Below are 27,764 nucleotides of genomic sequence, written 5' to 3' on the forward strand. Positions count from 1 at the left end.
AGCCACGGTGGGGGCCAGGCAGAGGACAACTGAGAATGAGACAACTCAGTTTGATGAAGCATTTCCCCAGCCGAGGAAGAGACATGGCACATACGACCTGAGAAAGTGAAATCATGAGTCAGTCAGAAGCTGGCTGGTGAAGTGGTTCCTGGTCACTTTTTATCTCTATTCCGACTGAATTGCTGCTGCATTTTTAATATACTGTTTCTTATTTTTACATTACTACTAATGTGTGTGTGTGTGTGTGTGTGTGTGTGTGTGTGTGTGTATGTGTGTGTGTTAATGTGTGCAGGCATGTTTGTGAAGGGCAGAGAAGAACTTTGAGGAGTGACTTCTCTCCTTCCACTTTTATATGGGTCCTAAAGATCAAACTCGAGACTCTGGGCCTGCACAGCAGGCATTCTAACCTCTGGAGTCACCTTGCTAGTCCAGTGCTATATTTTTACTCTCGTGGAACAACTGCTACATCTTTTCTTTCATCTATTTATTTATTAAATCACTTTATAGCCCAGTCCCAGCCTCCTCCCTCCTCTCCTCTCAGTCCCATTTCCCCCTCTCCCTCCCCCCAGAGATCGGAGGCCCCCAAGGAATACCAATCCACCCTGGCACCTAAAGTCATAGCAGGACTAAGCACATCCTCTCCCACCAGGGGGTGACAAGGCAGCCCAGCTAGGGGAAAGGGACTCAGAAGCAGGCAACAGAGTCAAAGACAGCTCCTACTCCAATTGTTAGGGGACTCACAATAGTGGCCAAGCTATGAAGAGACAGTTGGGAGGCTGCTAGGGTTCCAGCTAAGCAGGACCCTGGAGAGCTCCTTGCCTTCTGGCAGCCCTAGCAAAGGCAGTCCTGCCAGTCACCTTGACTGCGAAGAGCAAGATGCACTCTTTTAAGTTTGTGATGAAGTGACTGATCAATCGATAGATCGATCGATTGATTGATTGATTAGATAGAACCCAGAGCCTTGCACATGCTGGGTAATTGTTCCACCACTAAGCTATACCAAGATGAACTCTAAAGCCAGATGCCTTCTATCTCTACCTCTGAAGAACACAGCAGACTAAATTGCTGTGGCACATAACCAGCAGGGGGCTCATCTGGGCAGGAACCCTCTCCCTGGGACCTGGATTCCCTAGGAAGGTGATCATGTGGAAAGAGCCGGTGCCAGATGCTCCCTAGGGAGGATCTGCAGCTTTTCCTTGTTGACGGTCCTCTGTGGACAGATACCCCTTCTCTGCTCCCTTCAAGACAGCATTCCTGTGTGTTGAGAACAGAGGGAGGAAGGAACAGGCAGAGCCTGGCCGGGGGACTGTTCCTCCAGAGCCTCATTGCAGAGAGAGACGAGGCAGTGGTGTGTTGAAGCTACCTCTCAGCACCTCTTCTGAGGGTTACTTGAGCTGGCTAGTTCTGGCTGAGGCCTGGCTAACACTATGAGCTCACAGCCCTCACTAGGGTACCATGTTTGTTTTTAATTATGTGATGTACTGGGTATAGTGGTAAATTCCTTCAATACCAGCATTCAGAAGGCAAATGCAGGAAAATCTCTGAGTTTGAGCCCAGACTGATCGCAATAGCAAGTTCCAGGACAGCCAGCTTTCTGGCCTGGAGTCCAAAGCATCATGGGACCTAGGCATTTGATCAGTGATGGGACATCTGCTGTGCAAATGAGATGGTTCCTGGAGAACAGGGATGGACACTTTAAGATGGGGACTGGTCTCTAATAATCCAACAGGGATAGACACTTCTGCCTGTGATCTCCAGGAACGGAGAGGGCTGGAGACACTCATACCACACCGGCCACAATTAGAGCAACTGTGCCTGTGTCTTTAAACACCCAGGACACCGGGAAATAAGATTGGGAAGGCTTTCTGGTTAGTGGACACATGAGGAGATCCAGAAGGGCTGGCATCCCAATGCCAAAGAGCTGTCCAGACTTTGCCCAACACGGCTCTCCATCCGCACCCTCTAATGAAGAGTCCTATGCTCTGCTGAGTCACTCTAGGACCAGAAAAGAGACTCTAGGACCCTTTTCTATATACAACCTTTTTATGTCCCCCAATTTTCTACAAAACCTATCACATATAAATATATAAAGTAGATACATATCAATGCACCAAACACTGAAAACAAATAATAAAAAAACTTAAAAAAAAACTCTTCTTTGTCAAACATGTAATTCCACCACTTATTAAAAGTGAAGGCAAATTTGCAAACTAATGAGATGAATGTGCTTGTTTGTCTACCACAATACCATCCAGAGATAAATTAATCTGATACACATTGAAAAAGAATGAACTTGTTTTCTATAGTTAAACCATTATGTTTCTATGCAAGCAGAAGATGTGGTACATATAGTAAAACACTGAGAGTCACATCATGCAATAGCCTTCAATCTGCACCAAACGGTTTCCAGCAACATCTTGCACTGCACAGTGGAACAGCCTGTGCAGCCTGTGCAATGGCACAGCCTGTGCAGTGGAACAACCTTGCAGTGGGACAGCCTGTGCAGTGGAACAACCTTGCAGTGGAACAGCCTGTGCAGTGGGGCGGCCTGTGCAGTGAACTACCCTGTGCAGCCTGTGCAGAGGGCAGCCTGTGCAGTGGGACAGCCTGTGCAGTGAGACAGCCTGTGCAGTGGAACAGCCTGTGCAGTGGGACAGCCTGTGCAGTGGGCAGCCTGTGCAGTGAGACAGCCTGTGCAGTGGACTACCCTGTGCAGCCTGTGCAGTGGGCAGCCTGTGCAGTGGGACAGCCTTTTCAGTGGGACAGCCTGTGCAGTGGAGCAGCCTGTACAGTGGAGCAGCCTGTGCAGCACACTGCTGCAAGTTCAGAATCAAAGCTGCAGTGAAGCCTTGTGGCACAGCACAGGCAAACTTCTTCAGAAACACCCTGACTTCATGGAGTATTTTATTTTTAATTAATTTTTGGTTGTTGAATGCTTAGAAACTTTCTATCACTGAGAAATTTTTAGAGATACATCCCACACACATACACACACAGACTTGCAACCCAGTTTAAGAAGCATTATTCCAGGGAAGCATTGTTCTGGGGAACCTCCCATAAGGTGGGAGGGGTTGGGCTCTGTTTGTTTGCCCCAAATATCCTTGTTGCAGGACCTTGCTCTCCACCCAGGGTCTGAGCCAGCCCAGGTGGATGGCATCAGAGTTGAGCTGATGGCAGCCCCTCCCCCCCCCACCATCTGTAAGATTTGCCCTTGAGCACACTTGAAAGACAGGCACAGTGAGAGCCACCATCATTCCTGCCACAACCATCAACCAAACACTCAGACACAGAGCCCAGGCTGCCCAGGTACAGTGCTCCTGCATTGCATCGAGCACACAGTTTTGGAACCTGCCACAGATTCTGCACTCTTTGAAGGAACCTACCTTCCGGCAGTAAAGGTCCAGGAACTCCTTCAGTGATAACTGAGAAACAGGATCAAAGCTTCATTTCAACGATCAAAGAAAAATGGAACGGGAAAGATATGGTGGTACTGTCAATGTGATAAAAGGCGTTAATGACATATCTAGGAGACAGAAGCCCCCACTTCTTCCCTGGGACCCATGAGGTTCTCCATGACCTTGCTGTCCCTACAATTCATTAATTAAACTTAATTAGGTCTACCAGCCCAGAGGAGGTCCTCCTCAACATGCTTGGGGTTAGCTCGAGGCCTAGGAAGCTGGACTTTTCATTGTAGACCTCACTGCTGTGGGCAGAGCGATGTCTGGGAAGGGCTTCCTGAGGGAACCACAGTGCACCTGCAGCCTCAGGAGAGGTGAGCAGAGGACCACGTGCTCATTAGCTCCATCCTCATGAGTCACAAGTGAGAGAGCTGCATAGGAAGACAATGAGCAAATCCAAAGTCCTCTGAGAGAGGAAGAGGATCCAGGCTGTGTTCCACGCCAGGCTGCCTGTCCACCGAGGCTCCAGACTCCAGGGAAGAACTGAGGAAGTAGCTCGTGGTGGGAGATCTGAGCCCACCCGCTCCTTCCCCCCACATTTACTGTTTTTCCATTTGTCAGCTATTATCCATGCCACTGGCTTCACAGATTGTTAAACCCTCAATTAGCCTAAATAGCACACGTTCCACTGTGCCCCGAGTTCCGTGTGGGCTGCCGACCTTCATTAATATTAATTAAAGCAAAGGTGGGACAAGGGGCCTCTGATCAGCTCAAACCTACACTGGTTGTAAGTATAGTGGTTTCTCCCAAGCCCAGATTATGCAGCACAATTCCCATTGGCTCAAAAATGTCCATTTCCAGAGTTTCTGTGAATCTGTCAATCATACAATTCTTGTAAAGATCTACAGACTTCAGAAGAAAGTAGAATGTCAATAGATCAGTGGTTAAAGCCCACGGCATTAATAATTAAATCAAAATAACCTTGTCAGCGCTGGTTGCTCGCATCCATGTCCCTCCTCTGTTGTCTTAGGATTAGCATAAAAACCACCCAGGCTATGTCTTACCCATAGAAGATTTTTTAATCTTTTTGTGTATTTGATACGTGCTCACACATGTTTGTGTGTGAGCATGTTATTTGCATGAGCATGGGCACGTGTATGCCACGGTGTGCATGTGGATGTCACAGGGCAACTCCAGGTGTCAGGCTTGGACTCCCACCTTCCTTGAGTCAGGGTCTCTTGCTCACTGCTCTATATGCCAAGCTATCTGGCCAGTGACCTTCTGAGGCATCTTAGTCACACTTCTGTTGTGATAAAACTCATCATCAGAGGCAACTTAAGAAAGAGGGAACTTATTTTTGGCTTATAATTTCACAAGTCCTTCACGGAGGGAGGCTCAGCAACAAACTGCAGGCACGTTAACAGGAGGTGGAAGCCTAGAGCTCAAACATAAGCAGAAAACAGAGAACGAACTGGGCGTGGCGCAAGGCTTTTTTAATGTCAACACCTGCCTCCAATGATGTACTTCCTCCAGCAAGTATGCACCACCTAAAGCTCCTCAAAGAGTACCATCAACTGCAGACCTGGCTGTCAAATACAGGAAACTATGGGAACCATTCTCACTCAAGCCACAACTCAGGGATTCCGTCTCTGCCTCCTATCTACCATAGGAGTGCCAGGATCACAGACTCAAGCTACCATGCCCAGCTTTATGTGGGTCCTAGGGATTTGAACTCAGGTCCTCATGTCCTCATGTTGGCATTTTACCCACTGAACTATCTCCCCAGCTACACCCACCCAAACTCTGTGTGTGTGTGTGTGTGTGTGTGTGTGTGTGTGTGTGTGTGTGTGTGATTAAATTGAAAGAACCAAAGAGCCAATCATATAATAACACTTCAGGGTTTATATTTTTAAGAGTTTCTTTTTGTTGACTATAAAGTTTGTTTCCCAAGGAAGTCCTTCATTGTTTGAATTAAAATATTAATCCTAGGTATATTTTGTTTGATTCGGTTATTGTGCTATAGAAAATAACTAAATCAGTGTTGAAAGTTATTTGAAAGTGAGGGGATGACCAGGCTATGGGGCTCTTAGGAAGAGGCAGCCACACAGAATGTTGTAGCAGCCCTGAGCTGCCACCACAGAGTGGCCAAGCAGACCTACCCTTGTTGAGGTCCCTTGGCAGGATAACTCTGTCCCTAAAGCTGAGAAACTTCTGAGCCTGAGCAATAGACTCATGCTAGAGTGTCTATCTTGTCTAGCCATTTCTTTCCTCTTCCATTGGGGTACTCACTGAAGAGCATCCTCTTCAGGGACAGGTGCCTTTGAGCACCATCATTTCTGAGGCCAGGTTCTACTCTCCAGCTGCAGACCTGGCTAAGCTCTCTCTGCCTCTGATGATCCACACACACAGGCAGAGAGAGGAGATTTGAAGATGAGCTCTGCAGTCAGTGACCTGCTCACATGCACACAAAGCCCTACTCCTCTGGGGTGGTTACTCTGAGCATAGCCAGGCCACAGGGTCTCAGGGACATGCATAGGACTCGGGACGCCCTAAATAAATCATGCACACTGTGCCTGTGTATGGCACCTGCGTTCCTCCCCTTGGCCGGTACCTTTCTCCTCTCAGTCTCAGCATCAAACACATCTGGTCTGGAGGTCACCTCCATGCCAGCCCAGCAATTTAAACTCTTCCCTACAGAGCCACGGGCGAACAGACTGCATAGAGCTTTTCCTACCCTGTGTGTTCCCTTCAGGAGATGGCTCTGTCACTCTGTGTGCTCCCAGCCCCAGCCCCAGTGTACACACAATCTGAACACTCGAGGATTGCTAACTTGAACTGAATCTAGGATCTGTAGCCATTAAATCTAAAAGCCAGAGTGCCGTATTCCAGGGGACCCAAAAGCCAGGCCCTGGGCTGCGTGGGTCCTTCTCAGCATCTGTGGGTAGGGCCTCTAACAGGACAGCTTCCAACAGGAGCGGTTAAAGCTCAGCTGGCATCACCCAGCCCACATCAGCTAAAATACTAAGTATCATTTTCTAGTTCCACAGATGTGTTCAAAGTCTTCATTTGGAAAACTGAATTACTTTAGAAAATTCTACTTCCACACAGGCACAGAGAGAAGAGTGGCACATATAGATGCCGGCAACAAAATCAAATCGCATTTCCGAATGTTGGCTTTGGGAGTTTTAATGCTTTCTCCATAGCCCAGTTCCCTTCCAAAATATATTTCTCACATGTTGGCTAAATATCATCTTATCTTTGAAGGTTTGGATTAAATGTATTGATTTTTGCAGAAATATATCCCAGGCAGGGTATTCTAAGACCCTCTAGTCATCATAGAAAATATCAGAAAATTTAAAATACGCTCCTCTACAAAAGAAAAATTATGTTTAGGTTGGATAAATCTTTTAGCTGCGAAACATTCTCACAATGATACTCCACTCCATTGTAAGGTGTTATAAAGTTTTTTTTACTTTATTCCAAAGTTCTTGATTTGGTACAATCAGTAACTATGACCAAGTGTCTTGGTACTTTGTACACTTCCAGACAAGACTCTCAGGTGGCACTTTCTCCTGTCTCTGTAAAGGTCCAAAAGTTCTTCTTTTTCACTCACACTTTAAGCATCTGGGGCTTTGGGCTGATCTTCCCAGAGCTCGGTTGTGATTGAGGGGCTGTGTACAGGACACATACTGTAATGGTTCATCTTGCTTGTCAGTTTGATAGGCTTTGGAATTACCATGGTGGTCAACCTCTGAATATGTCTGCAAGAGATTTTCCAGACTGGGTTAGTACAACCCCTAACCTGTACCCTGAGTTTGAGTGATTTCATTCTGTGGGCTGGGGTCTCCCAACTGAATAAAGAGGAGTTTTGTGACAGGCTGGAGAGATGGCTAGGTTGATAAGAGCACTTGCTGCTCTTCCAGAGGACCCGAGATTGGAGAAGGTTTTAGGAAAATAAGCCACATTTGATTTCATATGGAGTCCTGCTTCGTGGCTGATTGGTGAGGGTAAACTGGGCGCTGGAGGGATGCTTCAGCCTCTTGCTTTTGGTTGTACCCAGCATCAAGCAGAGGTGTCACGTCCCTGGAGGTGCCATGTGCTGAAACTGTGTCTAGAGCGCCTCCTGGTGGTAACATGCAGCATAACCACCGGCACACCAAGAATCCAGAGCCAGGCCTCCCTGAGCTCCAAATCGAAAGGAGTCCTGACCCTGAAGACTCAGAAGGGAAGATGAGTGCTCTCCTCACAACTCAAGCTTTAGCTTAACTTTAATATTTTTTTCTAATGTCACATTTGTCTGTATAGTTGTTTAATGTTTGTTCCATTCCTGGCTTAGGAAGAAAAAAAACTCCCTGAAGGTAAAACTCATCAGAGAGAGCTTCAGCAAAGAGGCTGAGCCACAGCCCAGTCCACAAGGTGCTGTGGAAAAAATGCAGTAGCACTAAAAGCCGTCCTCCTCCCAAAGCCAGATTCAGCCCTAGCCAATGTCTCAGGGCAGAGGCGGAGGAGCCATCAATGTTGGAGAAACAAGGCTACTCATCGGTGAGTACTGGAGGCCAAGAAGGCTGGTGCCAGCCCTTGAGACACCCTCCCAACATGTGTCATGCTGGGCACCTTCCACTGAAGGGATCATTCCACCTCTCTGTGACAGCAACAACTTAAGGCAAGATGTGGGACTGAAAAGCTTGGCGTTGATAGTGGTCCCAAAGGATACAGCCCATGTCAAGCGCCTGGATCTGTGGATGTGAGTGACCTTAGAAAGGATGGATGTGCTCATCTAGTCACCTTAAAGATCTCAGACCAGCCTGGTTTAAGGTAGGTCCTCTGCTCGGTGGACGATGCCTTCTTAAGGCAAGGGAAAATGTTGGGGCTGGCAAGATGGCTCAGTGAGTAAAAGCACTTGTCACATAAACCTCAGACCTAGAACCAAATCCCTATAATTTACATTAAAAACCCAGATGTTGTGGTACACATCTGTAATCCCAGCACTCTTGTGGAAATATGTGAGACAGAGGCAGGAGGAGACAACAAAAGCTTACTGGCAAGCTACCCTGAAATATGCGATATGGCAGAATTACCAAGATCGATCCTGCCTTAACCTGTTGAAGATGAGAATGAACAAGGAAAGGCTGGTCTCTGACCTCTACACATTCCCATAACGTGTATGTGTGTGTGTGTGTGTGTGTGTGTGTGTGTGTGTGTGTGTGTGTATCTGTGTGTGTCTGTGTGTGTCTGTGTACATGAAATCATAAACATAAACAAAAAAACCCAAAATACAAATTGTTAAGAGAAAGGAAAGAGAGTTTTGACACACAGGCATAATAAAAGGACATCCTGTATGAAGACGGAGGCAGACCAGCAAGAATGAAATACAAGCCAAGGACTGTGGCTGGTACCAGTAGCAGCAAATGCCAAGGAGCAACCCCCCCCCCAGCCCCAGAACCAGTCCTGCTGGCACTTCGACCAGGGTTTCCAGCCTCCAGAGCTGTGCAACAGTGGGTCTCAGTGGCTGTGCAACCCCTGGTCCGTGGCCACCTGCTGCAGCCACTCCAGGAGTCAGCCAGGTTAAGAAGCAGAGCACTTGGTAAGTGGAGATTAAACTGGAAGCTGACTTCCAGAGAGGGCTGTGTGGGAGCCGTTGTCATGGAGAGGACACGCAGGGCATTCCTGGACGGTGGTGGTGATGTTTGACAGCTGGCGACCAGCTCTTTCCTTTCTAGAAAGACTAAAGAAGCTATTGGAAAACATCTGGAATGTCACATGAACAGCTGTCACCGCACCTCGGTGTGTGGTGGAAGGCATTGGGCGGGCTGTCTGCCTCCCTCTGCACCCTTCACAGGGAGGCACCTGGACTCCCTGGTCAGTCCTTCCTAAACCGCTCAGAACCCCTCCCCAGAGGCTCTTGGGGTCTTGGTGCAGCTCCAGTTGCTATAGGAGGTGGTTCCCAGGTGGTGTTATGTGACAGTCTATGCAGCCTGAGCAGTTCAGCCTATACCATCTAACCTGCAGCCTGATCCAGGCCACCGTTTATCCCTGACTTTTTTTTTTACAGCGAGGGATTGGACTTGGAGCCTTGTGCATGTGCCGTGTATACTCTCCCATTGAGCTACACCCCCAACCTTTGTGCTTTGAGACACAGCTCATCTGCCCTTGAACTTGTTCTGTAGCCCACATCGCCTGTGAACTTACAGTTCTCCTGTCTCCGCCTCCAGACTGCTGATATTAAAGGATCATACCACCACGCATTTTTTTGAAATGATTTAATGAAGCATCTATTTTGAGGGCTGAGTAGAGATAAGCCCATTGGGTTGAGTACATTCAGCTGTGCTCTCAGCCGTGCGTTCCCACTTGAGGGATACGGGTGTGATGGTCACTGCTCACTCAACAACATCCAAGGTGATGTGAAACACCCAGAGCTAGCCTGAGTGTCCCTGCCATCACTGTGACAAGCATGGTGACAAAGGCCCATTTACAAGAATGTTCTCTTAATTTACCTGGTTAATTAAGATAGTGTGGTCTTCAAAAATTAAATAATTCAAGATGACACTTTCAATTTATTGACAATAAAACACAATTTTGAAAACAATTTCAGGTAATTTGTTGAAAAACTAAATATAACCCCACATTCTGAAAGCTTTTTTTTTTTTTCAGAAAAGCAACAGTGACATTCAATTAACCAAGTCACATTCCTGAAGGGATAATATGTCCTTTAAGATGCAAGGCGACTTCTGGAGAAACCAAGCACAGTGGCACAGTGCTCCCGACAGCATCTGACACCAGGCTCTGCCTTTAGGATAAACTCCCAGCTGGTGCCCATATCAACCTTGGAACCTCTGTCTTCAGAGTCCTGTGAAGGATTTGGCTCCTGCCCACACAGCTCCCGCAGGAGTTCTTCCCTGTCAAAATCCCCAGGATGAGAGAGAGAGATCCTCATTCAACCCAAACCTTCATCTGACATCCACAGGGGGACTGTCAAAGAGTCGCCACCATGCCACCCCTCTGACATCTCCCCTAACTCAGACCATGGCTCCAGCTGTGCCTCAGGAGGCTCCGCTATGGCTCTAACTATGGATCTGGTAGCCTCTGGGTGGTGGCTAATCTGCCCAGTATGTACGGGGCTCTAGCTAAACTTAGAATCAGACCCTTGACCTTGGTCCTGACTCTGGGCCTTGGGCATTTTTTTTTTATTTTTATTTTTTGGCCTTACTTGAGCTGGCTTCTTCCTTCTAACCTGTGCTGACTTGAGGCCTCCTAGCACCTGATCCAGGCTCCAGTCCTCTCATATATAGGGCTTGGGTATCTTTATTGAAGTGCTGCAGGCAGGTATCTCAAGTATCACACACACACACACACACACACACACACACACACACACACACACACACACACACACACTCATCCCACATTTACTGATCTCCACCAGGACGTTAGACTCCACCCAGCCCTGTCAGAGAGGCACTGCTTAGGAGCTGGCTAGTGGATGCTGACAGTAGGGCAGAAGGCTACTAAAGCTCTTCAGCAGGATTTGGCTGGCCAGGAGAAATGTGGAGACAAGACAGAGCAGAGGAACAGGCAGGCAGATGGAGTCAGGTGACCTGGGCCTCCTTCTCCTGTGCCCATCTTTATTGCTGCACTCACGGAGGATGTCCTGAGTGGTGTCCAGTCCCCTGTGGCATGGCCTTTCTGAGGAATGAGACCTCCTTTTGTGGGACACCCATCACAGAGCTGTCTCCAGGTGCAATGAGAAGGTCAGGAGGAAGCAGGGTTGGAAAGGCGTCGCCTCTGTGCCCGGTCAACAAAAGCTCAGCCACACAGTGTACCCCACCAGACAATGTGCTCCCCTTGGCAAGGACAGGGCATTTTAAATTAAAAGCCCTTCAACTAGTCTGTTCACATCCTCCTACTCTTCTCAGGCAGGAGTGAGAGGTCATAAATCGTTCCATGCATTTATCATCGCTGCTTGCTGCCCGTTGTTTTTCATACTTCTTCCACCATATTGCAGACACAGCCCTGACTGTCGACAGACTGTTAATCATCAGGCTTTTATTGCTCTGATGATCCCCAACATCTTGATGCCAACAACTAAAAATCAGGTCATTGTAGCCCATTCTACCATACCTTCGCTCCTGGTGCCCCCATTACCAGCCCCTGAGCCCAGTTACCTGGATGCACCAAACAGTGACTAGGTAAAGATACAGCTTCTCCTTGATGGTGACAGAAGTGGCAGGATAGAGGAGGTGGCCTGAAAATCATGAGCATGGCAGACATATTTCAAGGACTCTAGAATAAAACCCACGACGGCTCTCGCATCCCCCCATATCAGGTCAGCAAATATTTCAAAGTACACTACTCCTAGGGGCATAAATTGAGAGGACACATCACAGACCACAGACCAAGGGAGCAACAGGAAACCAAATCTGAAAAGTACATCTGCCCTTAGCCTTGGTCTTTCCTTCCCCAGGAACTTCTTCCAGCTGGGTGATTTCCAGCCACAGTTAATCAACCCAAATACCCATGATGGCACAGGAGGTTATGCCAGCCATTAGACATGGATCCAATATGCCCTTCGCTGATGGGCTATAGACATTGCTGAATAGAAATGATTACACCCAATGCCTCACAATCTGGAGTCTGTAAAAATGAGGGGAGGTGGTAGATGGCTCAGTTGGTACATTGCTTCCTACACACGCATGAGGCTCTGAGTTAAATCACCCAGGACCCACATAAGAAAAGCCAGGCCCATCAATGTGCACCTGTCACCCTGGCATTGGGAGGGGTAAAATGGATGATCTCTGGGGCTCACTGCCGAGCAGTCTAGCCAAATCAGTGAGCTCCCGATGCAGTGAGAGACCTTATCTCAAAACAGCAAGGTAGAGGGAAACTGAGAGCGATGTCTGATATCAACCTCTGGCCACCGTGCAGCCACGTGTGGGTGTTTACACATGCATCTACACTTGTCCACACACTAACAAAATGGGGTGTACATGTGCACGCCCAGCTTGCAGATCTGTTACCTACAGGCGCTTCAGAAGTGGGTGCTCAGAGAGAGGCATGTAGATGTGGACTCTCCTGTCCTCCGCCATGCTACATGAGCAGGTACACAAGTGTACCTTCTCCTCAGGATCAGAAGGAAGGTCTCTTCCTCTTCAAAGCACATGCCGCAGTAACCTCCTTGCTCTCTGAACCTGTGCCTCTCCTGGGAGATAATGATGTTTACAGACTCTGGAAGCTCACCATGGTGGGCTGTGTGCCCAGACAGGACACATCTCTCCACATCTCCACATCTCTGTTTCTCATTTGAATCCATAGACTGTGTGAGGCATCTTGCCCTCCATAATGGACTGGACACAGCCTAGCACTTAGAGGAAAGCCAAGCTCTCTGAGGAAGATAGGATTTTATATCCAGAGTCTGACTGTATAAGGAGTCATAACCTAGAGTCATGATAGATGTGTGTGTGTGTGTGTGTGTGTATGTGTGTGTGTGTGTGTGTGTGTGTGTCCATCCATGCACATGCACACAGGGGAAGTGGTTGGGAACAAGTTCTGAATGTAGCTTCCATATATTTAACAATAATTATCTTTTTTATGGAAAGCCAGAGGCCCCCCACCTTAGGCTAGCGGTCTGTGTCCACCTTCAGCATTCACATCACTGAGAGTGTCCCTGTCCCCTCCCCTCACAGCTGTTGGGAATGGAGTAGTTAATATTTTAGGTCAAGACTTGGACTCTCAAACACCACTTAACTTGAGGGAAATCTATCTCTTCTATCCTCACCAACCTGCGGACGGAGGGCTGTGCCTTAGTAGCTTGCAAAAGGCAGTAATGCATTCTGGAACCATAGGTCAAACTGCTTGATTGCAGGGGCTTTTCAAACCTGAAGGTGAATGAAAATTCTTTTATTTCAGTGCAGAGGTCAGCAGGCTCTGGAAGGAAACAGCTTTGTCCCTGTCCTCTTCAAGAGCTCACAATCGGGGGACCTCGGGAAAGGCAAGATGTCCCTGGACCAAGGACAGGCAAACGTTATGTGTCCTTGCTCCTTGAAGGATGGTTCTGGAAACATTAAGGATAGTAACTGACTTAGAGTACGGCCCCCACACCCTGCTTTGAGAAGGAGACCAGGGTTTAGGGCCACTGCGAGCACCCGTCAGAGTTTCTCATCGATGTGCAAACCCGACCTCACCCATGAATTTCCTAAATCACATGCTGGGCCCCATTTATGTGTGGGAAAACAAGTACCTATCTTTTTACTTGGAAGGCTCTATCAGTACATCCATTCCTAGGGAGCAAGACTGGAGCTCAGAGCAGTAAATGAAAAGCTGAAGAGAGGTAAGCTAGCCCAAGTGCCACACCCTTCCTCACTGCTACACAGGGTTCCGAGGGCAGCTTCCCTAGCCACACGCCCATATAAGAGCATCAAACGTGAGCATGGCTGGTGTTAAAAGCATGTGTTCATATGCTGTGACTACCCTCGGGCAGCAGGTAAGTCCCTGGCCTCTCAGTCTGAAACGTTGGGTTAGAGAATGAGGAGTCTGAGTTCAGTGGGGACAGTGGCAGTGTGGAAAGATGAGTAAGTTCTGAAATTGGACAGCGGTGGCAGCTGAGCACTGTGAATGTGCCCAGCGCCCAATGGATGCTCAGAAAATAAGAAAGGGAATTTCATGGTCTGTGTGTTTCTGTCACAATAGAACGAAGAAGGAAAAGACAAGTTACTCTGAATTCCGGGTCCTAGGACTAGTGACATGATCAACTCCAGAGGCAAATGCCCACAAAAGTTCAGTCAGATATCATCTGCAGAGACAAAAGACAGAGGGACACCAGGTAAGGAGCCACAGGGATTGAGGGGCTCCCAGGACTATTCAGAAAGAGCAAACACATCTGCTTTGAGTATAGATAGCAAACAACACAGATGTAAGATTTGCTTCCTAACTATAAGCTGACAAGAAGGAATGCTGAATTGCTCTAAAGCAGACCCATCTCTACTTCAGGCGACTGACTCATGTCCATAGCACAAACCTACGCTCACCCAGTGCTGACTTCTGAGGCTGGCAAAGCCCACCTACTCACTGTAAGGCGTTCTGTGAATCTGATGGCAACTGAAAAGAAAAGACCAGGGCAGGACACCTTCAGCTTCTGGCTTTTATCTGCTCCATAATCTTTTCTATTACATCTTGAGAGTTGCAGCAGCTGAGATAACCATGGCAGCAATGCACTGGGTGAATGTGAAGGAGTTAGCATGGTATGCACCCTCTGCAGAAAATAGCATGAAGAAAGAGCGACTCTGGAGAAAGCACCACGAGACTCTGGAGAAAGCACCACAGGCTCAAAGTGCCTCAATTCTCTGAGCTCTGATAAAGACGAGATCATAAGAAAACAGCCAACTAGAAATGAAAAGGTCATGGCTTGAAAGAAAGGGTGTGGACATCAGGCTGATTTTGTAAATAAATTCTGTAGTCTTGGCACCAGACCTGCTCTGTCCAGTGGAAACTGGATGTGGTCCAAAGTTCTAGCCCCTTTACTCCTGCCATCACTGGGAGAGGGATGGGACAGGAGGGACGTCTGTCCCCAAAGTAGTACAACTGAACTCCATTCTGCAGCCTGGACCATCCCAAAGCAACCTCCCCACATGCAAACCGTCAGTCCCCGCCCCCCAACTTAGAATGAGAAGTGAATGTCAAATGCCATTGGAGGTTGTTTTACAGCATCATATAACAATAGCTGACAGCACCCCACGGGTGTTGTGGGGTCCCGTGAAATCCATCTAAAGACCTAAACCAGTGGTTCTCAATCTGTGAATTACGACCCCTTTGGGGTCAAATGACTCTGTAACAGAGGTTGCCTAAGACTATCAGAAAACACAGATATTTACATTATGGGTCACAACAGTAGCATAATTACAGTTTTGAAAACAACTAAAATAATTTTATGGTGTGGGGGGGGCGATCACTACAGCATGAGGAACTGTGTTAAAGGGTTGCAGCGTTAGGATGGTTGAGAACTGCTGACTTAAACCCTAGAATTCATACTTGGAGAGGGTATGCTTACTTTCAGATATGTGTACCAATTAAAACTTTATTGTATTATTAATTTTTTATTTTGAAAATAGAATTTATTTATAGAGTACTTAAAATATGGCTATGAGTGTAGAAAGCATTACTTAAGTATGTAATTTTTAGGGCAAAGTCAGTTATACGCTTGAGTGTATGTTTAATTTCATGAAAGACCAACCAAATCAGGCTTTGTATTTGACTAGCTATACAAGGAAGGGGCAGGAAGGAATACACTTGCAATTTTAATCATCACAACTCAAAAACAGTTTTATATAATTGGTCAAGCCCTTGTGAAGTACATATTCCGAAACTGAAACTATAGTACATATCTTGAGATTCACTTTTTGTGGCAGACCTCATTCATGGACCAGTCAACTATACATGGTCTTTGTTTATTCATCCTTACAATTAAATAGGCAGAGAAGAAATCTATTTTCTTGGAATGAAGCAAAGCATTTTGATTTGGTTTTTTGGTTGGTTGGTTGGTTTTGGTGGGCTTTCTTTCTTTTCCTTTTCTTTCTTTTTTTTTTTTTTTGTTTGTTGTTGTTGTTGTTGTTGTTGTATAAAAACAGGCAAACTCAAGTATCCCAAAACTTGGTCTACCAGACAGGTTTCAATTTCAGACTATTTAAACACAGCTGGAGAAATACCTAGCGGATTTAGTCCACCCTTTCCCCCAAAGTAAAACTATTACATACAATTAAGATACAGTATTATTTGCATGCAAAATATACTAAGAATTAGAAGATGTTTGGGTAAGGAGAAGTCTTCAAGGCACTGTTGTTTGCAGTTTGCAGAATAGGATAATCTTCTCTAGGAAGAAGAATGTCAACACAGCACCACATTAGTCACCAGGAATCTGAAGGGCTTCCGGCTTCATCATGTCACAGGAAACCAAGCCTTCTGGCTGCTCACAACATCACTGAGCTTCCCTTTAATCTTCAGGAAGCATCTCCTGAACTCTAATCCATCACCTGTAGAGAGCCAAAGTCAACCAGTGTCTTCTCATCCATTTCTACCAAGTTTATTTTGAAAATCAACTCACTGTCTCTTTGATCAGTTGCTGATACAGTACAACTCTTCTTCCACTGAGAGCCCAACTTCTCGAAGGTCCCTTTCACGCATGGGTAAGATTTGTCTGCTTCTAGTTTGCTAAAGAATCTTGCCATTCTTTTGACCAAGAGCTGCCAGGGGCTCTGTGAAGATCCAGGAGTGCCAAGTAACTGACTGTTTACAAGATTATGATCAGGCTATGTAGGCTCTGAAAACTGGAGCTTGTGCCAGTTTGTCAACATATGAGGAACCAGTGTCCCATGAGGAAAGCCCTGTCCTCAGCTCTGGCTGGGCAGTAGAGGGCTTCATGTTTTCTTCACTGAAACCACTATTTACTGGAAAAAAAGTTGAAGTCGAAATGAATGTGCTTAGAGAATCCATTCCAAATACCACCTGAGGTGGTGTGGGGCCTCTTTGCTCCTCTGTTAAGAGGTTTGTTGTACCATGCATCGTCTGATAGATTCTCACCCAGAGTTTTATGAAACAAAGCCAGGGGAGCAGAATCAATTTTTTTCCAAGGATTGAGATAGGTTTTTTTTTCCTTTCCAATCAGAATATTCCTGACAGTCATCACTGGGATGTTCCCACAGCAATTCTCCAGCCAATGCTGGAGTAAGTGCTATTCCATAAAACCAAACATCAACTAGTTCTGCACTTTAGAAGCTGTGGAGCAACGTGAGGTAAAGTCCTACACATCTTGTTCAGTAAACATTCACAATTATTACTCTGAAACACCGTTGCCAAGCCGCAGTCAGGGATTTTGAAGTTATCCTTTCATCCAAGAGGAGGTTTTCTGGTTTAATATCCCTATGAGTTGTTCCAATTCTATGCAGAAGAAACACCCTGCCAGGAGTTGATGGAAGAACCTCTGAGCATCTTGCCCAGGCACGCCTATGTCTGGCTCTATTCTATCAAAAAGTTCTCCTCCACTGCACTACTCCACGAACTGGTACTGGGTGTTGCCTTTTCTCCTGTGACCATAGAATTTCTGCACATTCTTGTGAATTTAGCATTTTGTTGATGCAGTTCTCGTTCTTAATATTTTCTAGACAGTCTATGGCCCACTCCATGCCTACAATTTTCACTGCAACAGCTTCTTCAGCTATCCTATTCACAGCAAGTTGAACCTCTCCACAGGCACCTTCCCCCAAAGTTTGCACCAAGTCCCAGTCTTCCACAGAAGGCACTGCCATGACTCCAAGTGCAGCACCTGTAAAACACAGGATCCCAGAAAATACTGGGAATGAGCATAAACTCTCGTCACCTGCAATGCAACTGAGCCATGCCTCTTGCCATGATCTTACAATGCTTTGGTTTCCCCTACAGCTCCTCCATATTTGCCCAAGTCATAATACTAAATTAAAGTATTCTATCTTTTATATCACAAATCCTGTTTCTGTGTTTGTCCTCTGCTTTTATGCAAAACTGAACACTTGGCCTGGCTCAGCGGTTAGGAGACAAATATTGTATTCTTTAAATACAACATACCATCCTATGCTATTCATAGATGTACAGAAGTGATTTAATGAGATTCATTAACTATTTATGAATTAGAGTAAATGAGGAAAGCAAACAGAGAGCAGAAAACCATCCTAAAATTAATTTATTAACTTTAGAAGTTTATAACTTGTTTGGGCTTTCTAGGCACATAGTTATGTTCTGTGCAAAATAGTTAATTTAACTCTTTTCTTCTTGATCCTCTTATGTTTTATTTTGTTTTCTTTTCCTTATTGAACCACTGCAACTTTCACCATTTTAACTAGAAATGACAAAAACAGGGATCCTTGTTTTATTTCTAACATTTGGGAGAAAACTAGTATTCCAGCTTTTAATGTAGTATTTCTTGTAAGTTTTTATTTGTTATCCTTTTTATGACTTTAATGATAGTCTTATTCCTTCACATTTCTGGTTTCTAGGGTGAGAGAGATATTAAATATATGATAAAGTGGGGATTGTGGGGATCTCCCTTAGCCAAGTTAACTGATTTCTGATGAGAGATTTGGACACACAGAAACTCCAGGGATACATGTGTCCAGAGAAAACACCACTTACAGATACCAGGAAAAGGTGCCATCTTTAATCGGAGGAGGAAGAGGAATCCTCAGAGGGAGCCAGCCATACCATACTTTAAACTTGGGTTTCTAGCCATCAGGGCTGCAAGTGAGTACATTTTGGATAGTAAAGAAATGGTTTACCACCCAAGCATGAGTATGAGAGTTTGGTTCTCCAGCCACCGTACAAGTGCCAGGCCTGTGCAGCAACATCCCTGCCGTGCCAGCACTCGGGGCAGAGACAGGGTCACCAAAGCAAGCTGGCTAACTAGACTAGCCAAATGAACAAGCTCTGGACTCAAGTGAGAGACTCTGATCCAGTATATAAGATGGAGAGCGGTCAAGAAAGATGTGTGACACTACCTCCACTCACATATGCACAAGCATCTGTATCCACTCGAACCCCTACACACATACAGCACCACAATATGCCTATTTACATAAGTGTGCACGCACACATACACATACACACAAGCGCATGCACACACATTCATACAAAAGAAGAAAGCAGCAGGTTTCTGTTGTTTTGTAGCCCTGCCAGCCCAGGTATTTTGTTCCAGCCACCCCAACAGGCTAAACCCCCTAGACTGAGGCTGCCTTCTGCTCTATGATGTTCACACAAGGTAGGCGACCCCTGTGGGCTAACACTTTCTCTTGGGAAGAACAACACAGGAGCACAAACTTCAGTTTCTCCTCTCGGGAGAAGGAAGCACGTGCCTTGTATGTGCGCAGCATTTTGTGTTTGGAAGATGCTGCCAGGCAGGTAGTGGGTTTACAACTCTTTCCTCTAAAGCCAAAACTATCTCCAAGACTCTGGCCACCTTCCAGGAAGAATAGTGGGGAGGTCTGGCGGGGGCCCATTGTCCAGTTAACCTCTCAGATCCCACAGTTGTGAGACTTACAGTAGGTTCTCACAGTGGGGTAAAATTTTCAACATATGTGACTCTTGTTGGCCTGTGCTTTACCCCCATGTGCCTAGGTAGGTTGGAGGCTGCTCTGCTCGTCCCTCCTGCCTGGCAGAGCCTCTTTGGGACTTCTAGAAACTCCGTAGGATTTCCAAGATGACAGAGGCAGCATGTGAGCTAGCGTAATTGCTAAACAACTCTAGCTTGTGTTGCTACTGCCTCCCCATCCCCATGCCCATCCTTACCTAGCTAAGGCTTCTGTGGTGGGCATTTTGCTCTCAGACATTTGCCTGAGAGAGAGAAAGAGAGAGAGAGAGAGAGAGAGAGAGAGAGAGAGAGAGAGAGAGAGAGAGAGAGAGAGAGAGAGAGAATGTGTGTGTAACCCCTTGACAAAGCTGCCATCCCTTTCCATAAGCCCTATGGCCAGGGGTCCCCATGCCCCTCTGAGGAGTCTGTATTTACTCTTCTCTGAGGTGTCCCCTCTGGCCTCAGTCAGCCAGAATCATGACTTGCGCATCTGTCAGAAGCATCAGTTGTCCTAGTCACCCTTGAGATGAGTCCAAGTCCCTCCAAGTGCAGACATGGCTGGGCCAAGCTAGGACAAACCAAGCTGGGCTGTGGACACAGGCCATTCGGACTCACCACCTTATTTGGGATGAGGTACAGGACCATCAGTCACTAATCCATGTTGCTCTAAGCACAGTCGTTTCCCCATAAGCTCTGCTGATGGCCTGCCCATTATTGCCTTTCAGAGGAAAGATTTAGGATAGCAGAAAATACCATGAAAAAGGATATTAGGTTTAGATTGACCATAACAAAATTATTATAAGAACCAAGCTCTCTGCTTTATACTGTATCGTTAACTACACATTCTCCAAACGTGCTGCTCAGCCGACCAGCAAAGCAAGTGCTTGCTGCAGATTTCAATCTTGGCGAGCAATAAACCCAGTGTTTTGCATAAATAGATTGCACAAACTCTGTTTATTGTGATGTCCACAGACATGGAAGGGGGAGGGGCTGATGAGCATCCCTCCTCCCTGGGGGAAGTCTGAGCATCAGAGGCTTAAATCACATCTTCCTGAGTCCTCCAGAGGGACTGCTGAGCACCCGGCAGCAAAGTGGCTGAAATGAAGCTGTGTCTCAAAGTGCATCAGCACAGTTCATCTTTCTTTGTAACCTGCACCTGCATTTCTTGGGTCAGAAGTATGGTACCTTGCTGTGGGTACCTCCCGCCTAGATGCAGCCAGAGCTCTCCTCTTATACCTTGTACAACCCTTCAAAGATGCCAACAGGTTATACCACAGGCACAGCTCCAGTTCCATTCTCATTGCCCAGTCTAGAGCCGAGGGCCCCCCTCTTGCTCTCTGAATATCTGTTGGTATCTGTTGAAGCACAGGGCAGCTACACTATACACAGCATTATTTACCATGGGGTGGGTGTCCTACTGTTGCTAGAACAAATAGCCACAGTCTTTGGGGACTCAAAGTTACACAAATGCGGCACTGTGGTTGGCAGGGCCGGTGTTTCTGAAGGCTCCTGGGCAAGATCCAGCCCCGGCCTCCAGAGGCCACCTGCATGCTTTGACTCAGGGCTCTTCTCCAAATCATCCGAACTACATCAATTTCTGCATTCCACCCTCCTACTGTGCTCATACAGCAATGTCACAATTCTACTTAGACCCTCCTGGACAACCAAGGGTCCTGTATCCTCATATCAAGACACCGAGTTACGTCGGCTGAATCCCCTTTGCTAGGTGGGATGGTGCAGTCACAAGCTTGGGGAATCAAAATATACTCATCAGGACGCTCAGTAAACAGTTTCCTTCTGCCACGTATCCACACCCAGGAACCATAGCCACATTCTTTGCCCCCAAGAGCTCCCTCGTGCCCTTTACAATCTGCTCTACAACAACCCTTCCTTTAATATTCTCAGTTTTATTGAGCAAAAAAAATGTTTAAGAAGCAAGAAAACCATGAATATTCTTCAGGCTACTAAAGGAAACCACCAGGTCCTTCCTCTTTTCAGGCCTAGGTCAGACAGTACCCAGTGGACCAGCCTAGAGGAAGGAAATAATTCATTTTGACTCACTGTTTTAGAGGGTACTGCGTTGAGTCAGAAAGGGCATGATGGAGCAGGGCAGCTCACACTGTGTCAGGCAGGAAGCTAGTACCTAGCCCAGAAACAGAAATTTAGCAGTATCACAGAAAACTTCCTTCCGGTCTCTTCTCATGTCCCCCCCACTCCCAACCCAATATCCCTACTGTTTTCTCTTTGATGCTGTGAGAACTTTCTTGTGAAATAGGCAGGCGCTGCCCTGCCTAGGAATTACTGGCTCACAGGGTAAGCGTGACCAGGCACTAGCAAACCTCTGCCCTGTGCTCTGCCTCCAACAGTGTTCAACAATATCAATCCATCCTCTCCTCTGCCAATTCTGCCATTCTTTTGCTCTTTTGACTTCCTGTAATTTGTTATTAGTGTTCTACAGTGCCATCTGATGTCTTAATTCTCGCATCTACACTTACTGGGTTTGTTCACATGTCTGCATTCTTGCCATGTATGTATGTATGTATGTATGTATGTATGTATGTATGTATGTATGTAGTGCTGGTGCTGGAGAGGTGACACTGTGGTAGCCAGTATTTGCTGTGCAATCATTAGCAATAGACTTTGGATACTATCAAAGGCCAGCTTGACAGGTCAGGGTAAACTGAGGGGGGGGCGTGGAGTCATTGATTGATCACTCAACCGACTTTTTTTTTCCTAAGGGAGTAAAGCTTGATTCACTGGGACTGTCGAAGTACTCCCTGTGGCCAACGTAAAACTCTTTAGGAACTGTTTGGGGGGCACAAAAAAGGGGAGGAAGAATCATAAATACACACCTGGTAGATGAAGCAAGGCTCCAACAAGCTCCAACAACCTCATACACACACACACACACACACACACACACACACACACACACACACACACACATTTTGTGGATGGAGCAAAGCCTCAACCGTTTTCCATATATACACACACATTCACACATTGGGTAGATGGAGTAAAATCCCAACAAGCAAGCTCCAACACTTTATTTTTTCTCCTACAACTTCTATATCCCAGCAAAAATCTTTCAAGCAGTACAAAATTCACAATGTGGTTGCACTCTATTTTTCTCTAAGTGAACAATTACAATGAGTATATGTTAAAAAAAAAAAACATGTTCCCCAATACCCTCACATGATCACATGTTTTATATATTTTGTGTGAAAAACAAATTATTTTCAAGAACCAACAACCATTTGTAATTAAGCAACTTGTTATAGATTAACTAAGTGTAAGCAAGCAGGGTAATTTTTTTCAGCCAGTTTCTCCTTACTGGTAGGCTGCAATTTGCAATTACAAAGAAAGGATCAATAATTTTATTATTTATCTTTTAAAAATCTTATTTTAAAACACCTGAAGGGAATCACAAATCTAAATTTCATATTTTAAAAAAATCAGTCAATTCTACTTTAAATCCTCAAGGTACACATCTACTCATTAATAATTTTTTTATTAAATCATATGAGGAAGCTGAGGGTAAAAATGGGTACAAGAAATTAATCATCACCTTGATCACCAGCCCAGCCTTAGCAAAAGAGTCCTGTGAGCCAGTGCTCATCGGGTTCCCTGACCTTAAAAAAATCTCTAGCTCAACTATTAAGAGTGTGCCTTTCCCAAGGCTAAACAGAGAAACCCTATCTCAAAAAACCAAAATAAAAAAAAAGTGTGCCTTTCTGAACGTTAAATTGTTCCCTAAGATTTTCTACATCAGAGCCATTAACAAAACCATCTTGACCTAACTTCACTAACAACCTACTTCTCCAAATTCTTTCCAAGGGTTGTAATCATTGCTAACAATCTACATTGGTAAGTTCTCTCTGAGGGTGAGGAATGAATCATTAATCTGCTCCAGCAGCAACACTTGAGAAGGATCAATCACATATGGAAGAGTCAAATGATACTGCCAACTGAGGGGCTGGCAACCTCCTTAGAGTTTCCATACAACTCATAGATAAGGAGGGATGAGGAGACAGTGAAAACAACAAGAAGAGAGAAAACTCTAAAACAGCATGAAGTCCTCAGAACACACAGTCCTCGGGGTTCTGCCTCTCTGAGACATCTCCATCATTGTTGTGTTAACGGGTAAGTCGAATCTCATGAGTTCTAACGTCCACAACCTGAGTCTGTAGTGGATGCTGGCATGCCCAGCTCTTAGTGGGGCAGACACAGGAGGGTAGTTGGAGCTTTCTGGCTTCCAACATGGCTAAGATAAAAAGAAGGCACATGTCCTGAGAGAGAGCCTGCCTTAAAAGGAATATGCTGAGAGTGTTTGAGGAGGATACTGGAACCCTCTTCTGGCCTCTGTGCCAGCACACATCACACACACACACGCGCGCGCGCTCGCGTAAGTTACATTAAAAATAAATATTAATGGCCAGGTGGTTATGGCATACACCTTTAATGCCAGCACTAAGGAGGTAGAGGCAGGTGGATCTCTAAGTTCAAAGCCATCCTGGTCTACGGAGTGAGTTACAGGACATCCAAGGCTACACAGAGAAACCCTGGCTCGAAAAAAATCCATGACCAGCTCATAAAGCAAAATGCATTTAGTCCATCTCCAAGATTCCACAAAGTCTCGGCGTTTCCAACACTATTCAAGGCAAATTCTTAGCTGTGAGTCTCTGGCTATCAAAATGCAGTACTTCTCTAGAATCTGAATGGAAGCCTCCACGACCCCAAAACTCTTGTATTGTGCATGCCTGTAAAATGAGTACTATGTGGGTTGCCACCAAGGTCGGCCTCCAGCTCTAGCAGGAGGCTGGACTCTCTAGACCACAGCTGCAGCACCTCCGAGTGCCTAGGCAGCTGAGGAAGACTATTGTAGGAGTCCAGGCATCTGCAATGTGCCCTGGAGCACTCTGTAAATCAGGTTTTTAAATGGGTTAAACCTTCTCTAGCCTCTACCCTGAGACAGGCAGATCTGCCAGTTCCGGAGATGTCCCTCACCCCAGCTTCTTTGCTTCTGTTCTGATACTCCTCACCTGAGTTTTCTTTCTTATTGTTTGAGGATTCTAAACATGAATATAATGTGTTTTTACCAAATCCACCCCAACTCTTTTCCCTCCAACTCCTCTCCTGGTCTCTTCCTCCTTTCCCTCACAACTTCTGTTCTCTCTCTTTTTCTCCTACCCTCTGTTCTCTCTCTCTCTCTCTCTCTCTCTCTCTCTCTCTCTCTCTCTCTCTCTCTCTCTCTCTCTCTCTCTCTCTCCCCTCTAATCTCCTCAGCATCCCCCTTTTCTGCAACTTTAAGCTTCCTTGCCTTATAGTCAAACTATTTCTTTTCAATTCTTCGTGCTCTAATTTTCACCCCTTACACTCACTGTGAAGCTGGCAAAAAAAAAGCAACCAGAGATACCCATGCCGTGCCCCAATTGTTAGGCCGACTTGAAATTTCCTCTACCAAATTAATTAGTCTGTAACTATTCAATTTGGCCTCTCAGTCTCACAATATAACTCTTATAACTCTTAGTAAATTCTGGTTGGTTTTTGTTGTTTGTTTGTTTGTTTGTTTGTTTGTTCGAGGCAGGGTTTCTCTGTGTAGCCCTGGCTGCCCTGAGCTTGCTTTGTAGACCAGACTGACCTCAATCTCACAGAGGTCCGCCTCTGCCTCCCTGAGCATTGGGATTACAGCAATGTGCCATCATGCCTGGCTCAATAAATTCTTTGTTGACCTCTAGTCCAAATCATGGTCTAAATGATCATTTCTACCTGAAACCTTATGCACAGTCTGTGCAGTCCACGTCTCCATCAGCAGTCTGATGCTCTGAGCTCCCACTAGAATTGCTTCATAAATTCTGCCATAGCATCCTAAGGATTCTGTAGCCTACGTGATCCATCTCCTCCAAATTCCTCCCAAAAACCTGTTCAATGATGGCTGTTACAGACTGCCAGATAGTGACTGCAATGACTCTTACCCTGGCACTAATCCTCTGAGTAAGTTACTGTTGCAGAGCTGTGAGCAAAACACCTTGACAAGTTAGAGGTAAGACTTCCTCATTTTAGTTCATTGTTTCAGGGGCAACTGTCCATCATGGTAGGCAGGGCACAGTGGAGCAGAGTACTTCCTGTCATGGCAGAGAGCAATGCAGAGAGGGAACAAAGACAAGACACGGCCACAAAGGACATGCCCCAGACACCTGCCTCCTTACATGAGGCTCCACTTCCTAAGTGTCTGGAAATTCCAAAAACATCACCATCCACTGGAAACAAAGCCTGAAACAAATGAGTCTGTGGGTGAAGCTCAGATTTAAACAATCTTGCCTTAGCAGAGTCATCGTGATATCTTGAGAAACAGAACTTTCTCTACCTCTAATAGTTTCATATTAATATTATTAAATGTGTTCTAGAATTTATGCTTTTATTAAACCTGGTATCAGAACTCTTTCCTAATAGCATGACGATTTCCTCCAAAATAGTTTTCACATTCAAATCTATGGATCTCTAATGGGATGTGGCATAGCCATCATATATCCCTGTCTTTCTCCTAATAGGTGCCACTTTGACCCAGCAACATTGACAAGTGTTCCTGTCGTGGTTTTAATGAAAATGGCTCCCGTGGGCTTGTAAGGTGTGGCGTTATTTGAAAGAATTAGGACGTATGGCCTTATTGGAGTAGGTGTGGCCCTGTTAGAGGAAGTGTGTCACTGAGGGGTGGGCTTTGAAGTTTCAGAAGCTCAAGCCAGGCTCAGTGGCTCACTCTCTATTCCTGCTCTCTGCTGATCCAGATGTAGAACTCTCAGCTCCTTCTCTGTCTGAATGCTACCATGCTTCTTGCCATGATGACAATGAACCAAACCTCTGAACCTGTAAGCCCGCCCCAACTAAATGTGTTTCCTTTAAGAGTTGCCATGGTCATAATGCCTTTTCACAGTAATAAAACCTTGACTAAGAAAGCTCCCTACCATGAAGTCCACAGCGAGATCCTCCCAGATTCTCCCTTGGTGTCATTTTTCCCTCTCTCCATCACTATTTGTTCGTTGCACCTTCCTAGCCTGGGAGATCATTTGCAGGGCTGTGCTGGAGAGGCGTGGGCTTTGCATTTCCATATTCTTGAATCAGCTTGTGCATTTATACAAGAAGACTTCCGTGATTTTCATTGAAACCATAATGGATTTCTGTTTCATTCTGGGCAGAAATGTCACCTTTGCAATAATGACTTTCCAATCTGTGAGCATGTTCTGCTTTTCCATTTACTTGGGTCTTTTTAAATTTCTGCAAACTCTATAGTTTTGAGGGCAGAGATCCACATGCTTCTGTCATTATTTCACTTTCTCGGTACACAATATTTTCAATATTGTATCTATTCTTGGACTTGAGCTGTTTGTTGCTGGCTGTGTTAATCCAACAAGCATGAAATGGGCCACTCTGTTCTGCTGGACTGAGTTACATTGACATGGTATTGACCCTAAACCAGAGGTCAGTTACTAACTAACAATAAGTCCGCAGTGACTTGGGATGTGGTACACATCATCCTGTCAGCACTGTTTACTGGTGCTTATGAATAGATGGTTGGATAACTGACCTAGGTAAGAATGTAGAAGAATCATTCCGTTAGTCTGGTCCACAGTTAGACTCTGCCTACATGAACACTGGCTATGACAAGCTGGGCTTACTCCCTCTGAAACTTCTGGAAGCGTTCAGTAGTTCACATGACAGGCTCCTGATCTAGGAGAGTGTCTTGCTACAACAGAAAGGAACAGAAAGGGAGCCAGCCTCTGACCTTCAACGTGAGACAGCCTAGGGCTGGCCTGCTTATTCAAGCCATATGCACAGCGTCTCACTACCAGGTAAGGTCCTCTGCCTTCACTTATTACTGTCATTCTAGGTCCTAGGCCCTGATGTCCAGACACAGAGGTGAATTTTGAATCTAGACGTATACTCTGTTAATGGGCCTGCTCACTCAGCAGCTTATTCACAGATGAAATACTTAGTGGTACTTCCCTATGCCCCTTCTGCCCTGGCCTCACCTTCCTTGAGCAGCTGCTCCTTGCTGCTGTCCAAAGCGCACATCTCCTCGGCCAGATGTTCAGGCTTCTGAGGGGTGGCACAAAAAGAAAGACCTGTCCAGATCCCTGGCTCCCTCGGGCTTCAGAGAAGCCTGTGTAGAGCTGGTCATTTCCCCCGTTGGTAAGGTTCATTGCCTAGAACCCTACCCCTCAATGCATGCAGCCATGGCACAGCCCCGGACACTGGCCTTGCCATCCCCTCTCCTAGGATCTTTTAAC

At 46.0% G+C, this 27,764-nt stretch overlaps 1 pseudogene across 1 annotated transcript; it reads right to left on the minus strand.

Moving 5' to 3' along the window:
- Window positions 1-16,226: 16,226 nt before the first annotated feature.
- Window positions 16,227-17,689, minus strand: LOC311583398 (serine/threonine-protein kinase Chk1-like; annotated as a pseudogene). Its single transcript has 2 exons — window positions 16,489-17,689; window positions 16,227-16,417 (listed from the first exon to the last, which is right to left on the minus strand). The product of its transcript is annotated as a serine/threonine-protein kinase Chk1-like (transcript).
- Window positions 17,690-27,764: the final 10,075 nt, after the last annotated feature.

This window comes from Acomys minous (assembly GCF_964271855.1).
Source record: "Acomys minous genome assembly, chromosome: 2".
Taxonomy (NCBI): domain Eukaryota; kingdom Metazoa; phylum Chordata; class Mammalia; order Rodentia; family Muridae; genus Acomys; species Acomys minous.